This window comes from Phoca vitulina, unplaced genomic scaffold (genome assembly GCF_004348235.1).
Source record: "Phoca vitulina isolate PV1807 unplaced genomic scaffold, GSC_HSeal_1.0 scaffold14, whole genome shotgun sequence".
Classification (NCBI taxonomy): domain Eukaryota; kingdom Metazoa; phylum Chordata; class Mammalia; order Carnivora; family Phocidae; genus Phoca; species Phoca vitulina.
The window spans coordinates 20,119,668-20,129,152 of NW_022589717.1; the positions used below are offsets into that span (position 1 = coordinate 20,119,668).

The following is a 9,485-nucleotide window of genomic DNA, read 5'->3' on the forward strand; positions in this document are numbered from 1 at the left end:
TAATAGGACATAAGCATCTTATCACTAAGTCTCCTTAGCTGCTCATTTCAATCATATCTTAGAGTGGCTTGTCTTGATATTGCCCTAATTCCTAGGTTCTAACAGCATTTCCTAGAGTAGAAATGTTATCTCCATAATTTAACTTTTTTAAATGATGAATTCCTACTCAATTTTCAGGATTAGTTTGTACTTCACTTCCTCAGTGAAGCCTTTCCCGACACCACTTTCCCTAAATCATTCATTACTTCCTCCTCTATGTTACCAGCATGAACATTTCTCACAATCATGAATCACACTGCACTATCCTTATTTGTTTAAATGTCTACTTTGCCCCCTGGACTGTGGGCTATATGTGTGGTGTATGTCTAGTGTGGTATAAATGTGGGGGGGTGAGTGTGTGTGTGTGTGTGTGTCTGCCTATCTGGTACAAGATGTTTGTTTGGTGTCTGTGGTATATGTGTGTGTGGCGTGTGAATATAAAAAGATTTTGGGGCTCCTGGGTGGCACAGTCAGTTAAGCCTCCAACCCTTGGTTCTGGCTCAGGTCATGATCTCAGGCTCTGTGCTCATCCTGGAGTCCACTTGAGATTCTCTCCCTTTCCCTCTGCCCCTCCCACTTGTGCTCTCTCTCTCTAAAAAATAAATAAATCTTAAAAAAAAAAAAAAGATTTTAAGTGCTTGCTTCAGCAACACATATATGAAAATTGGAATGATACAGAGAAAATTAGCATGGCCCCTGCACAAGGATGACGTGCGAATTCATGAAATATTCCATATTAAAAAAAAAAGATTTAAAAAGACCTCTTGGAAAATAAATGAAGTTTACAGATGTTTTTGAAAATATGAGCCTTCTTATGATTCTTCTGGAGAACAAAACCATGAAGCAAATGGTGTTGTATTTGTATGTATGTATGTGTATATATATATATAAAGTGTATATATGTAAACACTAATAATTCATACATAGATGCAATTATAGCCAATATAATGTAGGGGTTTTTTTTAGTTTCACATTTCAGAGAAATTCTAATTAAAGAACTAATTCTTTATTTTTATTTTTTATTTTATTAATTTATTTTTTATTAATTTGTATTAAAGAATTCTTCCCATAACACACACACACACACACACACACTATTTACTATAAAAATTTGGTCTCCATATTTAACAGATTCATCATAGATGGTGTTTACCTGGTATGGTAGGTTGAACAGTACCCCTAAAGGTTAATGTCCACCAGAACCTCAGAATATGATTTTATTTGGAAATAGAGTCTTTGCAGATGTAATTAGGGTAGGGATCCAGATGAGAGCATACTGAATTTGGGTGGACCCTGAATTCAGTTAGCCTCCTTATAAAAGACAAAAAAAAAAACCACCTAGGGATACATGAAAGGAAAGCCATGTGAAGATAGAGGCTTAGATTGGAATTATGCTGCCACAAGCCAAGAAATGCCAGGAACCACTCCAAACTAGAAGAGCAAAGAGGAATTCCCCCCTAGAGCCTTTGGTGGGAGGACAGCTCTGCTGACACCTGCCCTCCAGAATTGTGAGAGAATAAATTTTTCTTGTTTTAAGACACCAAATTTGTGGTGAACTGTTTGAGCAATCCTAGGAAATGAATACACCACTTATCAATTATTCCTTACCCTTAGATAATGAGTACTTCTTATATATGCTTTAGTGAAATAATCATTTTGCCTTCTGAAGCTTTCTTTTCATACATACTTATCTTTAAAAATAAAACAATTTCAGAAATCAAATGAGAAAATGCCTGAAACTTAACAGGGATTTTCATTTGACTCCCAAACAGTCCAAAGAGAAGCAAAAAACACTATGTGTATTATATCCAATATCCAATATCCAATATCCAATATGTATTTCACAAACTTGAACTGGAAAAGGAGTTTTAATTTGTGCTTTAGCAGTAATTTTCTTTTTAATTTTTTTCAAATTATGTATTTCCAGAATTCAGTTGAGTTATTAAATTTGTTGTATATTACTTTAAAATTGTCATTTATATTTTGAACTTTTTCAAAACCGTTCAAATTGAACTGTTCAAACTGAATCTCTTTCACTTTTGCCTCTTCAATTACCTTTAGCCTATTAGCTTTTAATTACTCTCAACTTTCCCTGCAAATTAGAAAAATCTAGTTTTTAAAAAATATCTAGGCCTTGTCCCCATGTCCAGAGAATCTGATTTAATTATTTAAAATATAGCCTAGCAGCAATATATTTCACAAATACATTTGTACTTTTTTTTCAAACTCTCTACAATTCATTCCCATGGACACTTGAAGTGGTGGGCCACTACTGTAACGTGAACATACATGCCAACTGCTAATCCTAGAGGCTAATAATTTGCTTTTTTCATACCACGTACTTACTATTTATCTGCAGAATTTTATAAAACTGTTCATCAGTGGTAGACAAGGATTTCACAACAGTAAGAATTTTTAGGAATAAAATAAATTATTGAAAACTCCATATAATCACCGTCGTAAAATCACAAAGTAGAAAGGAACCTAATGGAAAAGAATAGAGAGCCCAGAATAAAACACATGTGTAGATGGTCAATTAACTTATGACAAAGGAGCTAAGAATATACAATGGGGAAATTAATAAATGGTGGTGGGAAGACTGGATAGCCACATGCAGAAGAATAAAACTGAGTCTCTCTCTTATACCATACACAAAAATAAACTCAAAATGGATTAAAGACTTGAATTTAAGACCTGAAACCAAAAGACTTCTAGAAGAAAACATGAGGAGTAAGCTTCTTGACACTGGTCTTCACAATGATTTTTTTGGATTTAATGCCAAAAACAAAGGCAAAGAAAGCAAAAATAAACAAGTAGTCATACATACATCAAACCAAAAAGCTTCTGCATAGCAAAGGAAATTATCAGCAAAATAAAAAGACAAACTATGGAATGGAAGAAAATGCTGGCGAACCACCTATCCAATAAGGGGTTAATATCCAAAATATATAAGAAACTCATACAACTCAATAGCAGAAAAACAAATAACCTAATTTTAAAAATGGGCAAAGAACCTTAACAGACATTTTCCAGAGAAAACATACAAATGGCCAACAGGCTCATGAAAGGTGCTCAACATCACTAACCATTAGGGAAATGCAAATCAAAACCACAATGAGATATCACCTCACAGCTGTTAGAATGGCTATTAACAAAAACACAAGAGATAACAAATGCTGGCAAGGATGTGGAGAAAAGGGAACCAGCATGCACTGTTGGTGGGAATGTAAACTGGTGCGGTCACTATGGAAGACAGTATGGAGGTTCCTCAAAAAGATAAAAATAGAACTACCATATGATCCAGCAATTCCACTTCTGAAATATATATCCAAAGGAAATAAAATCATAATCTTGAAAAAAATATCTGCACTCCCATGTTCACTGCAGCATTATTCACAAGAGCCAAGATATGGAAACAACTTAAGTGTCTGTCAGTGGATGAATGGATGGATAGATAAAGAAGATGTGAGATATAGATTATAGATATAGATACAGATAAAATTCAGCCTTAAAAAAGAAGGAAACCCTGCCATTTGCCACAACATGGATAAACATGGAGGGCATTATGCTAAGTGAAATAAGCCAGAAAGAGAAAGACAAAAGGCAAACTCAGAAACAGAGTTGATTGATGGTTGGCTGGGAGATAGAGAAAATAGGGAGAGGTTGGTGAAGGGTACAAACTTTCAGTTATAAGACAAATAAAATCTGAGAATCTAATGGATAACATGGTGACTATAGTTGTTAACACTGTATTGTATAATTGTAACTTGCTAAGAAAGTAGAACTTAAATGTTCTCACCAAAAAAAAAAAAAAAGCAAATATGTGAGATGATGGATGTGTGAACTAACTCAATGGGGAGAATTCTTTCACAGTGTATACATATATTAAATCATGTTGTACACTTTAAATATCTTGCAATTTTAGTTGTAAATTATATCTTGATAAAGCTGAAAAAAAAAAAAGAAATAAAGGGACAAAAATCAGTCATGAACTCCAACCCTTTCAACTTGTAGATAAGATATTCCAGTTCTAGGAGTTTAAAGAATCTGTCCAAAATTTAACAGTTAGAATGTGGCAGCGTGAAACATTAAACCTGGTTTTCTATACTATATCTAATATGTATAGAAAGTTACAATGATTGAATAAGACCTACACTTGTCTTCCTAAAAGTGAGGAAACAGAGAGGAAGGAGTGTTTCACAGACTGGTAAATTATTTTTTTCTATGCTTTTTAAGTTTCACTGAGTTTTTTGGTGAACTATTTCCTAGGTCAAAGACAAAAGCATAAAAAAGTCTCCCTGTTATTTTTTGTTTTGGGTTTTTTTTTAAAAAATGACTACAAAAGAAAAAAAGAATGACTGCAATTATTCAAGATTTTTTTTTTTAAGATTTTTAATTTATTTTTTGACAGAGAGAGAGATAGCTAGAGAGGGAACACAAGCAGGGGGAGTGGGAGAGGGAGAAGCAGACTTCCTGCCGAGCAGGGAGCCCAATGCGGGGCTCGATCCCAGGACCCTGGGACCATGACCTGAGCCGAAGGCAGACACTTAACAACTGAGCCATCCAGGCACCCCTATTATTCAAGATTTATATGAGAGAAAATGGATTTTAACCCTATTAAATTTAACCTACATTTTCAACATGGCAAATTAGCGTGGCCTGCTGGCTCTCTCAACCAGAATCAACCTTGGAGAAACTACAAAAGCAAGAGGAAAACAGAGATTCCAGGTATTAATGGCAGTTATAACTGCAGGAGACATCCATGCAGAGTGAAGACTCTTGAATAGGTGTTGGAGGGGATAGTGGATGCAGCCTAGGGCAGAGAAGCAGAAAACACTGCAGTGAGAAACTAGGTGGAAGGCAAATGTTTAGGTTTTATTCTTGCCCATCCCCAGAATTGTCTTAGGATAGTTACTATTTGCCCCTTCATTGCAGAATTCAACTAGCAATAGCCCAACTCTTGGGTGACTAGGTATGCATGACAATGTCAAGACAAAGTAAAACCCTGCTGGAGGCTGTGATTGAAATAGGGCTGGAGCTGATCAGAGACTTGTAGCATATTCTCCACTCCTCCATCAATAAGCTCAAGGTTGGGGAATGACACCTAGTGAGACAGCTCTTCCTGAAGTGCATTTCAAAGAGAAAATTCTAAAAAGTTGCCAGAGTAAAAAAGCTAGTCACCTACAATTAAAAAAAAAAAAAATCTAATTGTCCTCAGATATCTTGGCACCTGTAATGAATGCTAATCAATGAAGTAATATTTTTAAAGCACTGAAGGAAAAGACCTCTGAACCTAGAATTTTCTATACAGCAAAATTAAAATTTGAGGGTATAATAAAAACATTTTTAGGCATATGGGGCTCAGAAGTTCTGCCACCAAAAATCCATGTTTAAATACTACTTGCAAAAAAAAAAAAAAAAAACCAAGAAAGAAAAAAAAAGAGAGAGAGACAAAGGGAAGGAGGGAAAAAAGGAGGAAGGTAGGATATAATATAATGTAATATAATATAATATAATATATAATATAATAATATAATAGAACATAATATAATATAATTCAATATATACTCAAAGGGCATGAAAAGTAAAAGTAATTATATATCTTAGCAAAGTTTCTTTTTGTCTAAAAATTAAATTAAAAAAATTTAAACCAGGAAAAGATAAAGTATATTTATTACCTAGAATTAATATTCTAGACAATATTGCTATGATTGACACGGAGAGAGAGACAAAAAAAAAGGACATAAGAGTATATCAAAGTGTTTGTCTTATTAAAAGTAACAATGTATATATTAATAAGATAAATTAGTTGGGGTAAATAAACATCAGTACCAGTCTTAAGGGCAACAGGCATTATTACAAAGGCAACCAGCTTGAAAATAAAATAGAATATATAACTTTAAGCCAAAAGAAATAAATGTGATCTATGCAATGGAAAACAAGAAAAGTGGGGGTAAAGGTATAGTAAGTAGAAAAATATGCAATGATACAGAGCAATAAATCCTAGCAGAACTATATAACATGATACCTACAAATAGCATAAATATATTCATTGAATTGGTAGAGACTCAATTGATTTAAAAAAAAACAAAAAACAAAATGTTGTTTAGTAGACCATCCTTAAACAAAAAGACAAAGGATTAAAATAAAGATTAAATATGAGGTAAATATGAAACAAAAGGAATCTGGGCTAACAAATTTAGTCAAGGTGACAAATATTATTTAGACCAAAAGTTATACATAGTGTTAAAAAGGAGACAGCAGGCCCAAAATGGAGTCACTTCTGCTAAACTCCATGTCAGCAAACCGAGACTTAATACCAAATCTAATTGCAGTTTCAACCACCCAAGAATGTAAGCCTTCATCAATCAATCTGGAATGACCTGATCAGCATTAATGAGGTAATCCACCCAACAGACCCTTTCATTCCCCTTGGGAAGGTGACCTTGCCTGAAACAATGCATTCTTTACTAATAATCTTCTTTCTGCCCTTTTTCTGCCTTTAAAAGCCTTTTCTTGTCTACAGGGCAATGGAGCTCCTTTCTACTCTTAGATGGGATGCTGCCTGATTCATCAATCACTGAATAAAGCCAATGTGATCTTTAAATTTACTCAGTTGAATTTCTTTTTTTTTTTTAAGATTTTATTTATTTATTTGACAGAGACATAGTGAGAGAGGGAACACAAGCAGGGGGCAGTGGGAGAGGGAGAAGCAGGCTTCTCGTGGAGCAGGGAGCCTGATACGGGGCTCGATCCCAGGACCCTGGGACCATGACCTGAGCTAAAGGCAGATGCTTAACGACTGAGCCACCCAGGCGCCCTACTCAGTTGAATTTCTGTTAACAATAGATACATACATGTATGTGTAAATACACATATGCATATATTTATTTATTATATATATGCATGCAGGTAAATATGTATGTATATACATATATATAAAAAGAGAAAAGAAGACCATAATATACTGTCAAAGAGAACAATAGAAAAAGACATATTTATCATAAATGTAAATGTACCTAACAAGACATCCTCAGAATTAGCTGGTAGCTGAGTTGATGAGAATAGGACAGGATCACTTGAATTTGGGATATATTTTGAAGACAGAAATGAGAGGACCTATTCTTTGTAGGTCTAGCTACAAAGCTAGACCAACTAGCTTTGAGGAATGAAAGGGAAAAAAAGAATCAAGAATTTATTGAGAAGGGGAAAGTAAGGGTAAGAGCCAATTGGCAGGTGTGGTGGATGGTGGAAATTAAGTGCTCAGTTTTGGAGTTGTTAAATTTGAGATGCTCATTTGATATCCTATTTGAGGCAACAAGCAGGCAGTTGAATATACAGGTCTGTAGCTCATAGAGAGTGCAGGAATGTAAATAGAAATTTGGGAATCATCACAAACAGCATTTAAAGTAATGAGTCTAGATTAGATTGCATAAATAGAGCAAACAGAGAAGACAGTGGGCTAAGGACTGAACCCTGAACACTCTACTATGTATAGATCAAGCAGAGAATGCCATGCAAGCAAAGGAGGCTAAAGAAAAGCCAGTAATGTCTGAAGAAACCAGGATGGTATGTTTTAGAAGTCAAGTACAGTAAGTTTCAAGAAGAGAGCAATCAGCTGAGTCAAATATTGCTGAGAACATGAGTAACATAAGGGGAGGAAATTAGCCATCAGATTTGTCAAGAAGGGGCTAGTGGTTGACCTCAATAAGAGCAGTTTCAGTGAAATAGTGGAGAAATCAATATCTTGTAGGCTGGTTGAGTGTGAGGCTTATCACCTCTAGATAAATAAATCAAAATCAGTTTTTGAACCAGTAAAGCTGAGTGAGGTGATCTATTGAGATGCTGCCACCTGAGACCCCACTGCGAAAATCAGTTGCCAACCTTTATATATCCTTCTGTCATGTTTTGATGACTTAGAGTATAAATAGAAGTTTTAATAAGATACTTTAATTGCACTGTGAGACTCTATGCTGACAATAATCTAATGGTTAATTTCTTTGTCAAGTGAAGAATCTGCTTAAAAACCAATTGATCTCTTTTTTTAAATAAATAAAAAATCTTAAATATATCATTTATATATCACTTTCATGAAAGATGCACTTGGAGAGCAAAAAAATGCAGCCCAAATCACAAGGCAGTTGTGCAGAAACTCCAGGCTCGTAATAGAGAACAGAGAAAAAAATGGAAGATTTAAGAGCAGAGAAAGTACTTTCAAACACCAAGAAATGGCTTATCTAGGATTGAAAACCTATAGAAATGTGATCACAAAGAACAACACATCCTACTTACTAGAGTGCTGAATCAAGTGCGTGGGGAAACAGGAATGCTCTATAAGCAATAAAGGCCCTTCCTCTCTCTAGGACCCTTGAGCCAAAATGGGGTGGGGAGGAGTAGAAAAAGTGAATAAGGAAAAAGTGACAAAGGAAAAGTGAATAATAAAAAATATAGTCATAATTTTTGGTCCTCCTCCATCAGCTTCTGTAGCTCCACATCTCATCCCTTATTCTTCAAAATCCATTATGTACATACTCTTTCCTTCTTTCACCTTGTCTAACTTGACACACCTGTGAAAAAAGACGAAGAAAGTCTCCCAATATGACTGGTATGAAAGAAAAGATGAATAAAATTCAGTAATAATGAAAACAAATCAAAATGAACTTTGCCTATATGAAAGCTTCCAGTATATCTCCTATATCTCCTCCACTACTTTAAAATAGTGGTTTTCTCCATAGATTCATAAGTACCACAGAAATGACTAATATTTCAAAGTGAAAGTTGGGTAAGAAAAGCAAGAAAATATAAGTGATTCTGAAAAACAGTGGAGCAACTGGAAAATAAAATACTAGTTAAATTAATCTAAAGATGGGAGATTTGTGCTTTATTCTGCATTCCTACTACTACTTTAGACCTTATTTTCATGACCTCATCACACTTGGATTATTATGAGATCCTGTGTGTGTGTGGATCTATGTGTTAATATCTCTCTCTTCCTCTACATAGCTTCTCTTTCTCTACATATGTGTCAAATCAACCTTAGCAGTAGCAATATACTGCTTGACTCATACCAATCCCCAGGGAAAAATTTACAATTCTCTTTAACCCAACACAAAAGCATGACAGTCTATGGCCATTTACAATAGGCAGAGTGTCCAGTGTTCCAAAACTTTCTCCTTGTTCAATTTGCTTCATAAACTGGCTCCATATCCTACCATCCTAATCTTATTTCTCATCATTTCCAAATGGATAATCACATCTATAAGGCCTGTCCCTTCCCAACTCCACACTTTCATTCCTGACTTTTTAGAATATAGTTACATTTCAAGAATATGAATAAATTTGACAACATATCTTTATTTAGCATTTTCTATGTACCAAGAATACACTGAGTTCAGAATGGGAGAGTAATATAACACGGAAATACCAGAGTTCTTTCCCTGAACACA

General features: G+C 34.7%; 1 non-coding gene across 1 annotated transcript; it reads left to right on the forward strand.

Annotated features, from left to right (window-relative positions):
* The first annotated feature begins 673 nt into the window (after positions 1-673).
* Positions 674-780, forward strand: LOC116637657. Its single transcript, XR_004300519.1, has one exon. It is a non-coding gene; the product is annotated as a U6 spliceosomal RNA (small nuclear RNA).
* The last annotated feature ends 8,705 nt before the right edge of the window (positions 781-9,485 follow it).